General features: G+C 42.3%; 1 protein-coding gene across 50 annotated transcripts in view; it reads left to right on the top strand.

Annotated features, from left to right (window-relative positions):
- Positions 1–8,379: 8,379 nt before the first annotated feature.
- The window catches only part of IGFN1 (immunoglobulin like and fibronectin type III domain containing 1), a 45,749-nt gene continuing 39,877 nt past the window's right edge, over positions 8,380–14,251 (top strand). For 24 of the 50 annotated variants that reach the window (XM_079978727.1, XM_079978755.1, XM_079978753.1 and 21 more), the window contains exon 1: positions 8,381–8,718. The gene's annotated coding sequence lies outside the window, so the exon portion shown is untranslated. Of the gene's footprint in view, positions 8,719–14,251 lie in introns of all 50 variants that reach the window. The other 26 variants (XM_079978744.1, XM_079978740.1, XM_079978733.1 and 23 more) reach the window with 4 other exon arrangements.

The raw sequence follows: 14,251 nt of genomic DNA, 5'->3' as shown, positions 1-14,251 counted from the left end.
GTGTTCAAAATAGTTTACAACTATGTGACTGCACAAGCCTCGGTGGACTTAGGTTACACTCAGAAATTGTATTCACTGTGTTAGTTTTAGCCATTTCTGACATTCCTTTCACACTTCAGTACCTATATACTGCCGGGTTGCACTCACTCTTATTCACAGCAGACGGTACTACAGTGTGAAAGGGATGTTAGAAATTGGGGTTGCTGCCTCCCCTCAACAGCTGTTGAGGGGAGGGGCAATCCTGGGGGGTGTGATGCTCCACAAGCGACTTTCCGAAAGGATCCAATGCACAGCCCTACACAAAACTCCCACGATTTTCTGGATTTCCAGGACAGCAAGTGAATTTTTTAAAATAGCAAATATCACAGAAACAAGTGCTGAACTTGCTCTAGATTTTCCTGGTTTTCTGGAAGTGGCTTTTACATCATGTGAAAGCTCAGGTATAATGTGGAAAGTAACAGGGGAACGTCAGGAAAACAGAATGAACTGGCCTGTGAATGCAGCCTTAGAGATGGAGATCCCTTGTTGATTTGTTATCCCATATCCAAATAAACTCTCCTTTCTACTCTCGATTCCAGATTGATGCCCCGGAGTTCATCAAAATAATAAGCCAATTTATATATATAATGTACTATAATAAAGATAAAAATTGGCAGCATAATAACAGTTCCAGATAGCCAAAATAGGAATAAAAAGCATATTAACATTGAAATCAGATTAAGATAATGATGGTGTTTAGCCACAACAATAATAATTAGTAGTCACATTTATATTCCACCCTTCCTTCAAGGATGCAAGATAGCATTCACGGCAATTATCCTGTTTTCACCTCATGAGAATCGTGTGAAGTAGTTTAGGCTGAGAAGGAAAGGAAGAATGTATTTGTCTTGGCCAGGATTACCCAGTGAGGTTCCTGGCCATGCAAGGATTCAAGCACAGGTTTCTCTGGTCCGTGTCCAACACTATTGTTTCCACTACACCATACTGCCTCTCCATTTAGTACTGGAAGGACCTTAGCTCAGTTGTTGCCCTGTTTTACACTGCGTGAAGAGCCTGAACTCAGATTACGGTTTCTACCAAAAACATTAATGCTCTAATCAGCACAGTACATAAGCAAAGCAAGAGTCAAAGGCACAACAGGGGCAAGGCATCGCTACACAAGCTGAGACATTGATCTAACAGTTGATACGCCCCTGGAACCCTGTTATATAAATTATTATTATTAGGGAAGTTTTTAATGTCTGATGCTGTATTGTTTTTAATATTTGGTTTGAAGCCGCCCAGAGTGGTTGGGGAAACTCAGCCAGATGGGCGGGGTATAAACAATAAATTATTATTATAAATTATTATTATTATAATGGAATGGAGCAGGTATAGCTTTAGCGCAGCCAGCAGGGTGCATATTTGGTCTGAGGAAGCAAACAGGAACTCCTTCTTGTGTGTCTGTGTTGTCTGTTCATGCCAGCAGTGGTGGCTCCCATGTCCTAGATGGCAGAGGAGGAGAGAGGACCAGCTTGGAATTGGCCTTGGTAGCTGATGTTTCCTTTAGAGGAGGAGGCTTACCTGTGGGAGCTGAATGGAACAAGATTCCGGGTACACAGGAGGCAGTGTTGCGACTAGGGGTTGGACTGGTATGGGTTGATGAAATAACAGCCCACTAGGTTCCACCCTGGGCTCAGAGTCCTCACCTGCCTCATTCTCCCCAGTTCCTGAGATCAAGAAGCAGTTTTTCATCTATGTTTGAATAAAAATGATTCAAGACAGCAGACTGCATCAAAATTATACTGATTTTTAACCCCCCCCAATTTACAATGGTGCCTGAGATCAAGCAGCAGATTTTCATGTACGTTTGGATAAACCTGGACAGTCTTTTGAATCAAGATGGGGGATTGTAACTTTCAGGACTGCATTGATTAACCACTGGTTTCAAAATTGCACTGATCCATTTGTTTCTTAGAATTCCTGAGCAATGTGGTCAAGGCTGCTAATACAGTATATGCATATAGGGTTCTGCTTTAAAAATAAAATAAAAAATACTGCAAACCTTTTGGTTCAAAAATGTGGGACATCAATATTTTAACAGACAAATAGAATAATAAGTTGGAAGTGAAATTAGGCATATTTTCAGTCTGAAGGGACGCAGGTGGCACTGTGGGTTAAAGCCTCAGCGCCTAGGGCTTGCCGATCGAAAGGTGGGCGGTTCGAATCCCTGCGGCGGGGTGCGCTCCTGTTGCTCGGTCCCAGCGCCTGCCAACCTAGCAGTTCGAAAGCACCTCCGGGTGCAAGTAGATAAATAGGGACCACTTACCAGCGGGAAGGTAAACGGCGTTTCCGTGTGCGGCTCTGGCTCTGGCTCTGGCCAGAGCAGCGATGTCACGCTGGCCACGTGACCCGGAAGTGTCTCCGGACAGCGCTGGCCCCTGGCCTCTTAAAGTGAGATGGGCGCACAACCCCAGAGTCTGTCAAGACTGGCCCGTACGGGCAGGGGTACCTTTAGCTTTACCTTTACCTTTCAGTCTGAAAGGTGGGACTTGGTTTGCAACCAGAAAGTGTGGGCTTTTGAACAGCCCTGAGATATTTAATGAAGGGCAGTATGTAAATCATTTATATCTATATCTGTATCTGTATCTGTATCTGTATCTGTATCTGTATCTATATCCACACACACACACACACACACACACACACACACACACACACTTTGAGGAAGTGCTACAGTTTAGCAGGGATTTATACTGCTCTGTACCTCAGGCAAAATGCCATTTCTACATAGTGCTGCTTCTGCCACAGTCCCACTGGCAGTAGAATGCAGAGAAGCTGAGACAGTCAGGGCAGATCAGCTGAAGGAACTACAGGCCTCAGAACAGAATCTCTGAAAAGTGGATGAGGAAGGAGGGATTGAGTGACTGACCTGCCAAGTCGCTTTTCCGTGTACTCTTATTGCAGCACCCTGTTGACATTTCATTTCAGTGTTGACCCACCCTAACCCAGAATCAAATCTCTGTGTGGTTCCTTTTCCTAGATATTGCAGGCTAGCACATAATTTCCCCCATGCCTGAATAAATACTGAATTCACTTTTGAAATATAAACATAGAAAAAGATTCTAAGAAAGAAAGAAGAACAAGGCAAGGCTAAGGGGAGGGACAGTAGAAAACAACTCTATAGAATAGGTTTGTATCTCTAAATGGGGGGTGCTAAATGAAGGCAGACCTGACCATGTGGTGAGACCTGCATTGCCCCCGTCATACAATTTCACACACCAGATTGTGTGAAATGCTGTTGGCCTAGACACACCCAAAGAGAGCTTGCACAAGATCTGGATTTGGTTGTGTGAGAATTGCGAGTGTCTTGGCCGGGTCAGCAGCCAAGAGGATGCTGGTGCAAGCAAGAGTTATCTCAGACAGCTCTGGCTCTACTATTTATAGCTGATCACAGAAGGTGACAAAATTAAACTTAAGTGCTAGCAGGTTTTGCATTTAAAGATCACACAAGTTCTTTCTTGTAGGAAATGGTATTCGATGGTGAAATCCTACTTTCCGGTCAATAACATTCTCTTTGGATACATTTCTGGCAAAATTAATTTCTGTGCAAAGAAATGCTCTGTTGCCATTCTGAGAGATGCCAGCTCTGGATTGAGACAAATTTGCTTTTTACCATACCAATAAGGCAAAACGGTACAGGAAAAGTAAAGGATATGGTTTCAAATTGCTTTTATGAAGCATGTTACTACTTCCAGATGTTGTCATGTTTCCTTTTGGAACCGGTAGTGCCACTGTTTCCCCAAATCCAGAACAAACAGAAACAGCCGTGTACAATTAGTTCTTCAAAACACGTGTGATGTCAAGCACCACGTGCACTATAGGACAGTTACTGTGGAGTCATCAGCCCATTAAGATGCACAACCCAGAGAGGGGCAATTTCAAGTTAGTTGGGCAATAAGGCTTGTATTGGTTAGATTGAAGATGTGGTGTTAAACTGCTGTGCAGAAGCAGTATAGAAGAAGAAGAAGAGTTTGGATTTGATATCCCGCTTTATCACTACCTAAAGGAGTCTCAAAGCGGCTAACAATCTCCTTTCCCTTCCTCCCCCACAACAAACACTCTGTGAGGTGAGTGAGGCTGAGAGACTTCAGAGAAGTGTGACTGGCCCAAGGTCACCCAGCAGCTGCATGTGGAGGAGCGGGGAAGCAAACCCGGTTCACCAGATTATGAGTCTACTGCTCTTAACCACTACACCACACTGGTGTAGCCCCTCCAATGGAGCCCAAAATTAACCACTGTACCATTTTTAGTCAATAGTTAGATCATTCACACTTGTGTGCTTTGAACATTCTGATTTTTGGAGAGGTTTGTAGATTTATGAAATAGAAACATGATAAGATGCCATCAGTTTCCAGTTGCTTGGTATGCTTCTAACATGGTAGAGGCTATGGGCACACTGATGTCAATTGTGCCACATGGAGAAATTTGGTGTTCTAAGCCAAAGGACCAAATTACCCATCTAAATAGCAGACTTTCAACTTCACACAATTAAGGGTTTTGGTGTCCTCTTCAACCATTACTGCTAGTGACGCACTTCAAAGAGAAGAAAGACAGGATCCAAACCAAGGATGAGTGGGTCTTCCCCACTCCTTGCCCAGTGGTGAGAGCCAAGCAGCAGATACACTGCGTAATTTGTGGCATTGCTATTTGGGAAACAGCCAAGTGCAGCTCAGGGGGTGTTTTAGTCTCACAGGAAACCCACCACTAGGTAAGCGCCTAGAGGAGAGGGGGGAGATTGGTGAAGTTTTGTTTGGCAGTGCTAATGTGGGAGTAGTGGGCAGAGTATGCCTCAGCATTGATGGCTCCTGCCAAGGCACTTGGGCCCCAGCTGCTGTCGGGTTGCCAGGTGCTGATTGTGGCCCCGAAGAAAGGCTATGGAACTAGCCAAGGGCTGCCAACGTCTGGGATTCCCTGGACATATCTGGGATTTGTCCATCAGAAATGGCATCTGAGTGGAATTTCCAAATATCAATAAAAAATATCTGGGAAAACCCAAGTTGGAAGTGTTGCTTTTTTGGTGAATTTACTTAAAAAGAGCTCAACAACTTTTGTGTCCAGATTTTCACTTTTTGAAATATGGCAACCCTAAAATAGCCTGGAGTTGGGGTAGTGGAGTAGGCAATTTGATTTGCCTTCATTTACACCGTTGCTAATGCTTAAAGAAAGAAAAGCAATAAGTAGTGTTTATATGGGGTAATGGGAGTAATTGCTATACCTTTGAGGCAGATGTTTTGATAACAGAAATTCTAAGCTAGTTAGCTAAATGTTCATAAAAGTTGTATGTGTATTCTATAACAACCTGGCTGTTATGTTTTTTTTTTTTTAATAAAGATTTTTATTAATTTCCAAATTTTTAACAAACACAAAAACAACATAAAAACAAACACAAAAAATCATATTTTCTTTACCTTATTTCCATAAACCTCTTTTCCCGGACTTCCCCATACCTTCCCCTTTTTGCATCCTTTATTTTAAACAATTATTCAGCAACCCTTCTTAGCCAATTAAATATAAATTCATTCTCCTTTTCAATTTCACCCTAAATTAAACACAATTTACCGCTGCAATTCTACGTCTTCCTCTCCCTCAGCATTTTAGCACTCCTCAATTTTATAGTAACTCTTAAGATATATCTTAAACTTCTTCCAATCTTCTTCCACAGTCTCTTTCTCTTGGTCGCGTATTCTGCCGGTCATTTCTGCCAGTCCCATAAAGTCGATCACTTTCGCCTGCCATTCCTCCAGCGTGGGTAGCTCTTGTGTCTTCCAGTACTTTGCTAAGAGAATCCTTGCTGCCGTAGTAGCGTACAAAAAGAAATTCTTATCCTTCTTCGGCACCAGCTGGCCGACCATACCCAAGAGAAATGCCTCTGGTTTCTTGTGAAATGTGCACTTAAGCACTTTCTTAATCTCATTATAAATCATTTCCCAGAAGGCCTTAATCTTCGGGCAGGTCCACCAAAGGTGGAAGAAGGTACCTTCAGTCTCTTTACATTTCCAACATTTGTTATTGGGCAAATGATAAATCTTCGCAAGCTTGACTGGGGTCATGTACCACCTGTAAATCATTTTCATAATGTTTTCTCGTAGGGCATTACATGCCGTGAATTTAATACCTGTGGTCCATAACTGCTCCCAGTCAGCAAACATAATGTCATGACCTATGTCCTGTGCCCATTTAACCATAGCTGGCTTCACTGTCTCATCTATTGTATTCCACTTCAACAGCAAGTTATACATTCTTGATAAATTCTTAGTATTGGGTTCTAACAATTCTGTTTCTAATTTCGATTTCTCCACCTGGAAACCAATTTTCCTGTCTTGTTTGTAGGCCTCCATTATTTGAAAATAATGGAGCCACCCCACTTTGCAACACATCTGACAGTTCCCTGTCAAAGTGCTTCACCCAGACAGTCCGTTCCCAGAGTCAGAGGCTGCAGTAAATTGTCCCTTTAAAACTTTTCCCGCAGGTTTCCTTTCTTCTTCTCCCCCCCCCCCTGTTCCTGCTTACTAGGGGGGGGGGGAATTAAGCTCAATGCTAGGGTTGGTCCTTTCAAAAATTGTCCTTAAATTTATCAATTACAGCTTGCTGGATCTGTTGCTTTAGCAATCATGCAATCCGGGGGAGGCAGACTTCCTTTCTTTACCGTCCCCACTTTCGGCCGAATTTTTAAGGATTTAATTTAAAGTCCCGATAAAGTTGCCAATCCTACTCACGGGAATCTCTTTTCAGTCCAAATTTCAGGAAGGAATCGGCGCTCTCCGTCAATGGCGATGCGGCTTCTCTCCACGGGCTGGGTAGCGACTCTCAGCTCTGCGCACCCCCGATGCTCCTCCGGAGCCTTTAAAAAGGCTCTTTTGCAGTAAAGGGGGGCGCAAACGATGCCCAACGAGTCTCCTTGTTCACAGGCTTCCGCGCCTGTGATTTTAGGGGTCCCCGCTTCGCTGTAGCGGTCAGACCCGAACTCGTGGAGCAGCTCCTTCTCCGGAGATCGGAGAACGAGCCGCCATTAGCGCTGGCGCCAACCGGAAGTCCCACAACCTGGCTGTTATGAACCAGTAAGGAGTACATGTATGCCTGCTTCACTGTGTATTGTCCTTTCCCTAGTGATTTGTTACAAGGGATGTTTGAAATTTTGTAACAGCGTTTCACATATAACAATCTCAGCAAAGTTTTATGAACGTCTGAAAACTCAGAGATGTGGTGAATAATGCCAACAGTCACCTGCATGTGATTACCTGCATTTACTTGTTTATGTTTTGGAAAGCAGGGAGACAGATAATCTGTTTTAAGGTGTTCACAAAACTTTTTTGGGATTGTCAACATTCGTGTGTTAATGTTGGCAATCAGCAGGGGGTTTTTTGTTGTTGTTTTGTGTACACTCACTATAACATTTATAGAGATGTTGGAGCAAACACATTTTATTTTCAGTTTATATCACATCCTTATCCTAAAGATCCAGGGCAGATGATATCTGAAAGACTAAAAATAAACTTTGGCACTTCAGTGTTGAAATACACATACAGAGAGATCTACTGCAAATACAGGCTGCTCCATTCATTTCAGTGGAGGGACAAGTGTTGCGTTTTGCATATGCAAATCCAGTCGCTTTATTCAAGTGACCAGGAAAGCCATAAGAGAGTTCTATGTTATTGTTTTTTGTATTTATATTCCACCTTATCCTTCCAGGAACTTAAGATGGCAAGTATGGCTCTCCCCATCCTCATTCAACCCTCACAACAACCCTGTGAGGTGGGTTAGGCTGAGAGGCAGTGACTGGCCCAAGGTCACCCAGTGAACGTCATGTCTCAATGGGGATATGAACCCTGGTCTCCCAGGTCCTCTTCTGACATTCTAACCACTATACCACCCTGGCATAGAAGGATCGAGGCAAAGCATAGAATTATACAAATCACAAGAAGCTGCTTTTCTCTTGATTTCAGTGGGTCTACTCTAAGAATGACTAACACTGGATTTCAACCATAGGCTTTTAAAAGTGCCCCCTCTAATGTATGTAATAAGAACATTAATTGTTCTAACTAATCTTCTAAGATATAAGATATAATAACCACAATTAAGGTTTTAAAAAAGAAAAAAAAATCAGAAAGTGCTTAGCTATTGGTTCAGATAAAATTGTGAGTGCTCACCACTTCTGAAAATGTAGAAGTTTCGCCGCTGTATACAAACATTGTTGTGCCCCTCATGGAAATATTTAAAGGTTTTACCAGAAGGGGGGAGCTTTGAAGGTTTCAGTTTGAAGAGGAAATCAGATCCGCAGAAAATTAACACTTCAGAATTGATTTATGAAATGCCAAAGAATTAGAGTTAATCTCAAATTTGTGCAGCGCCGTCTCTGGCATGTACTGGAATAGTATAGTGGCTACAAGGCAGATGCCATAAGTTTCCAATAAAAAAAATCATTTGGATTTATTACAGGCTAACAGCTCTCTGACAAGCTTTCACCTTATGAAAGGGAGAGGGCAAGAGAGAGATTAAGAGAGCGAGAGGGGGAAAGCGAGACGGACTGAGGGAGAGGAGCAGAGGGCTCTCGATGACCTAATTCTAAGTTAGCTGTTCAGTTGCAGGAGTATTGACTACAACGTAGACCCTTGTGGGAAGCAGCAAAGAGGAAGCCGTGACAAGGGCAGAGAAGACAGGGAGTATCCTCACGGACAGGTGAGTCACAAATTCCTGAAGCTCAGGAGCATCTCGTGTTAGATTGTACTTGCATGACAGAGGCATCCTTTAGCCGATACTCTTCATTTGACAGCTGGGTAAGCAGCCAGTGTGATACTTCTCGAAGGACTAGAAAGGGGAAATGCATGAGTTCCAAAATAGTCTCTTTAAAGCTACCGAAACCACCACATGGTTATGAAGTGTTATGGGGTAACAGAGGTGTGCAGGGAGGGATGAAGGAGCTCCCTTCTGGCTGGTTTCTTGGTATAATTTTTAATGTATTAGAAGCATTTAGGGAAGCTCTATGGGTTCACCTAGGGTTCCCTCCTTCCCCCCTCAGGACTGCTGATTAAAGAGGGGTTTCTCTGAGAAAGTACAAACCAAGACGTGGATTCTAATCGGCTGTATTCTTCTAATATGCAATTGTCCTTATCAAATATTGGCTCTTCATGGCTAAGGCTATAAAACTGGTTGATGCAGCTACTTGAATTAAATTGAAAATAACATTTGGTCAGACATCGTAGCATACCCAACACTGACCCAAAATGCAAGATAAATTATAGGAGCTATTCTCTATTTATATGGAATTCTAGAATATGGGAGGAATTCAACACTCGGCCTACTCAGAGTAGACCCATTGAAATTAATGAACATGAGTAACTTAGGTCTATTAATTCCAATGGGCATACTCTGAGTAACGTTTAGTTGACTTCTACCCATTATTTCAAGTGTAGAAGGCTAACAAGTTAAGGACAAGAAGCTGTAAATTGGAGATTTCTCTCCTCCAAAAAAATAAAATAAATGAACCATACTGCGAACATGGCAATAATCTTGCATGCAATTATGTGCCTTTAAATTCCACTGAACTGAAGCACATAAAAACGGAGTACGCTTACAACTTTCTCAATAGTATTGATAAGACCACCACTATCCTCAGATTCCAGGGAATATGAAAAATATTAATCTTCAAACCTGAACATTTTCTGCTATATTTACCTTTTTTAAAACAATGTGATTATTTGATTAACCCCTTATGTGCCAGACGGCACCACACACGAAACTTTTGGAACACCCACTGTTAATTTTAGCCGGAGCGAGAAACCATCTGATGAGACGCGCCAGCCATATAAGGCTATATGGAGCGGTAGCGCAGAGCATAGTTTCTGCGCCTGTTAATATTCAGGCACAGAAAAGCATTTTGACACATTCTAGCAAAGGAAGATAGGATGATGCGTCTAGCAGGCCTTCTGACTTCCTGCCTAGGTAGCAGGGCCAAACAGCACTTCTACCTCTGTTGTTTTCTCCGGAACAGGAGTGCCGGGAGACTGGAAGCTGTAAGAGCAGGACGGTCAGGGAAGAAGTGTGAGTGTCAGATTTAAAAGCAAGCAATGCCTCATCTAAATCAGACGTCAAGTTGACAAACAGCACTGGACAGTCATTTAAATCAGTTTTAAGTGAGGGAATAGCAAAGATTCTGTACGTCAGGGGGAAGGAAGGGTCTAATTTATAGCTTGGAGGCTGCATGTTGACGCATTCTACATTTGTGAGGTTAGATTTTAATCCTTACCTCCCACTGACCGGCACACAGGCACACTCATATACCACTTAAGTGTGCAAAGACATCAGAATGACAGCCATTGCTTGCTGGAGGAAAGGTCTCGCCGTGCAAGAGGCATGCTACAGTTTGAGAACTCTTCAGATATGCAGCCCATGTCTGACATAGAAGCTGCAAGTTGGCCACCTGTTTTTTTAGAAGCGCTTCTGAAAGCCTGCAAACAGTCAGTGTCAAATGCTTTCAAACTGTTATTTAGAAGACCCAACGTGGACCCTCTAAATATGAAGGCCTAATTTAAAGCTATTACATTTGACAGACGTCCACCTGTGAACTTGTTCTCTTTGTGCAAACAATGTACAGTATGAATGCCAGTTTGTTATTCACAGCTCATTTTGGTCAATGGGTTTGGGGTCAGACCTATGGGGACATTTCATCTCAAAAGCTTATGTTTTAGAGAGTTATACGTTAATTGGTAGCTTCCTTTACCACCAAACTGGAAGTGGTTGGGGTGGGGAAGCCTACCAAGTATTCTCACTTCAGTCAAAATGTGGCCACAAATTAGGTCAGGGCTTTCTGTTGCTGCCAGGAGTCGATTAACATGTACATTTCGGCAGTGGTAAAACCTGTGCAACAGGGCCGCACCATACAGAATGATTCCCATAAGAAAACTGAACACATGCCATGTCAGAAGAAAAGCTAGCTGTCCTCATATAAACAGCTCCCCGTATAAAAATTAAAGGGAGCATGGGAACATAGGAAGCTGCCTAACACTGAGTCAGACCATTGGTCTATTTGGCTCAGTGCTGTTTACACTGAGTGGGACCTTCTTCATGAAAAGCAGAAGCTCTATCACTGAGCTATGGTCCTTCTCACTGACTCCAGAACTAAATGTATGAACAAGTGCTGTAGCATTGTGTTAATTCATTGCTTATATTAATAAACTAAAAACTTTTGATCCGTTATATGTATTCCTATGTAGGTGTAAGGAATCAGATGTAATCGCTTAATTAAAAACTAGTATAATTAATTGACCATGGCTATAGCCCTATGCTATAAAGCACGTCAAAGTGCAAGTAGATAAATAGGTACTGTTCCGGCGGGAAGGTAAGCGGCATTTCCGTGCGCTGCTCTGGTTCGCCAGAAGTGGCTTAGTCATGCTGGCCACATGACCCGGAAGCTGTACGCCGGATCCCTCGGTCAATAAAGCGAGATGAGCACCGCAACCCCAGAGTCGGCCATGACTGGACCTAATGGTCAGGGGTCCCTTTACCTTTATAGCCCTATGCATGCATGCTTGGGAATAGGGCATGCTGAAGAAAATGGGGCTCACTTTCAAGTAAGTGTGCATCAGAATGTGTTACAGGATGTCTGTAATCATACGATGGCCATAGTGTGACTCAAAGGGCAGGATGTAACAATCCTTCTTGGATAATCACTACTCATGCTACTTGTAAAAGACAAATGTGCATTTTTCAGTGACATCTCTTAAAGTACATGAACTGGTATGATGCTGGTAGGCTATCATATAAATCTGTTTCATAGGAAGATATGCAACCTACAGATCTATTTTAGGTGTTTTCTGTCTCAGAGGTGGGGAATAATGATTAATCTATAGGCCTTCAGTTATTGTTTTGTTGCAACTCTGACCACTGATCATCCTCACAGGAATTGATAGGAGCTGGAATCCAGCAACTTTTGGAGGTCCACAAGTTCTGCACCCTTGGTCTATCTGAAATCCACACAGTGCCATGCACAGTAAACCATGAATCTTAAGGAACAATGCATGAGGCAACACTTCTGTGTTTTAAAAGTAACTTGAGTAATAGTCATCAAACCATACAGCCAAAGACCTTCACTAAAATTGAAGCATTTCTATTTCTCGATCCCTTAGGGTTGATTCTCAGAAAAACTCACAGTGCAGAAACTGTTGCAACAAAGATAATTACATCCAAGCCAATGGCACATACATGCAGAATTTTGAGTTCATCCACCAAGTCAATATATATAGAACTCTGAGGGTCTTGCTGGCCCCCAGACATAACTGCATCTGTTCACAGCACTAATGATTGCAAGTCATAGTGAGCTGCCACTCCCCCCCCCCAAAGAAGGTAGTCTTTGGGAATCAATTTTAAGTGGCAATATACTCTCAGGAAAATGCCCATCTGCCCCTAAAAATGTCTAATATAAATCCTGTGCTCATTCAAATGATGTGTGTATTGCTGCAGTAAAAATGTAATGTATAGAATTCGCCGGAAGACTTTGTAAAGCTGGTTATGGTTTCAAAACCCTTTTAAGTCCCATTGATGGCCTCGTGAATGTTTTTAACAATCCTTTTCCCATTCTGAATAGTTTATGCTAAAATGTTCCAAGCTGTCATTTCCCACTAGAGCTCTATTGGGCATGGAGTTTGGTCATATCTGACACTTTTGCCAAAGCACATGCCTATCAGTCAGTTGACTGAAAAAAGTTTAGACTTTGACCCCTGAATATTCTTCAGACTAAGAGGGGACAAAGGCCCTTTGAGACGCATCATTAATATAATATAATATAATATAATATAATATAATATAATATAATATAATATAAATCAGTTTCTAAACAACCATCTCAAGACAATTTACATGTAAGATAATTAAAAAAAACATTAAAAATACAAAAACAGCAAGTACCTTTTTTAAAAAAGACTAAAACCCTAATGCAGTAGACACTTTAATGTAAATACATATTTATCCAGCTAGGAAAGCCTATTGGAACAAAAATTACTCCAGATGTTTCCATAAGTTGCAGATAGTTGTTGCCTGTTGCATCTTGGCAGGAATGCTATTCCACAGAACAGGGGAAGCCACACTAAAAGCTCTGCTCTGTGTTACAGTGGAGAGGGCTTCTGAGGCCTTTGGAACATGTAGGAGAAACTCTTCTACAAACCGCAGCAATTTAGTAGGTGTATAAGAAATAACAGTAGCCTGAGTGAAGGTGTTGCTTCAGGCCAGCGGTACTTGAACAACCTGGGAAGATTCCTACCCATTTCTTGCCACAGATGTTTTGAGCACACAATGAAGGCCTGTGTTTATTACTCTCAAAGTCTGTCAGAGAAAATGGAGGATACGGAGAAGCTTACCTCCTCACCAAGAGCGGAGTTAAATTTAATCCTGAGATGATGGAGGACGATAGGACCGCTCTTTGCGGCAGTTGTTTCCCCCGATCCTTTTACACTGACTCTGGCAGAGTACGTTTGGTCACATGAAAGAAACGCGCTGAAATCCATGACCGCTGCTAAATGTGTACAACACCATCCAGATATTCCATTGCTTTTCGGGTTTCAGTGGTGCACGAGTTAATGGCACTTGGTTGGGAGGAGCAAGACAGACAAGCAGTGAAATGGAAGAAGGTCAGTCTCTCAGAGAGTTTGGCTTCCTCACAGATGGTTTTAATTTATCAGACCATTTGGAGGAGATGCTGGTTCCATTTTGTGTCTCAGGGCTGAAATGGGATGGACCTGTTTTCTGGTGCCTAATGTGAATCACTGTAAAAAGAAAAGAAAAATTTAAGCGTTCCCGACTGGTTGCAACTTTCATGACAGTGATGCTACCAATGCCATGGGCAACAATATCCCCCTCCCAACTTCGTGAAAATGGGAAGGGCTAAGCCTTGCTGCCCAATGATAATATTGTTAGAGTGGGAAGGGCTTTGTTTTGTTTTTTTTGAAAAATTGGTTTTATTGCAACTTTTTATTATTGTATTTTCTGTATGGCTCAATTTTACGTACACCACTCAGAAACGCTAAGGATCAAATGGCACATAAATGCCTTTTTTAAAAAAACAACAATCGGATAATTATAGGAGTGATGTACCCCATCGTTGTCAGTTGTTGAGTCTGTGTGGCTTCTGCAGATGCAAAAATACAGGAAAAGTAAGCAAGAATAATAATAAAAAACCCTGCAGTGACACTATGAGAATGGGAAATTCAAAAAGACATGA

Source organism: Podarcis cretensis, assembly GCF_951804945.1.
Source record: "Podarcis cretensis genome assembly, chromosome: 6".
NCBI lineage: Eukaryota > Metazoa > Chordata > Lepidosauria > Squamata > Lacertidae > Podarcis > Podarcis cretensis.
The sequence above is the reverse complement of the archived record's forward strand: the minus strand, read 5'-3'. Positions and strand labels throughout refer to the sequence as shown.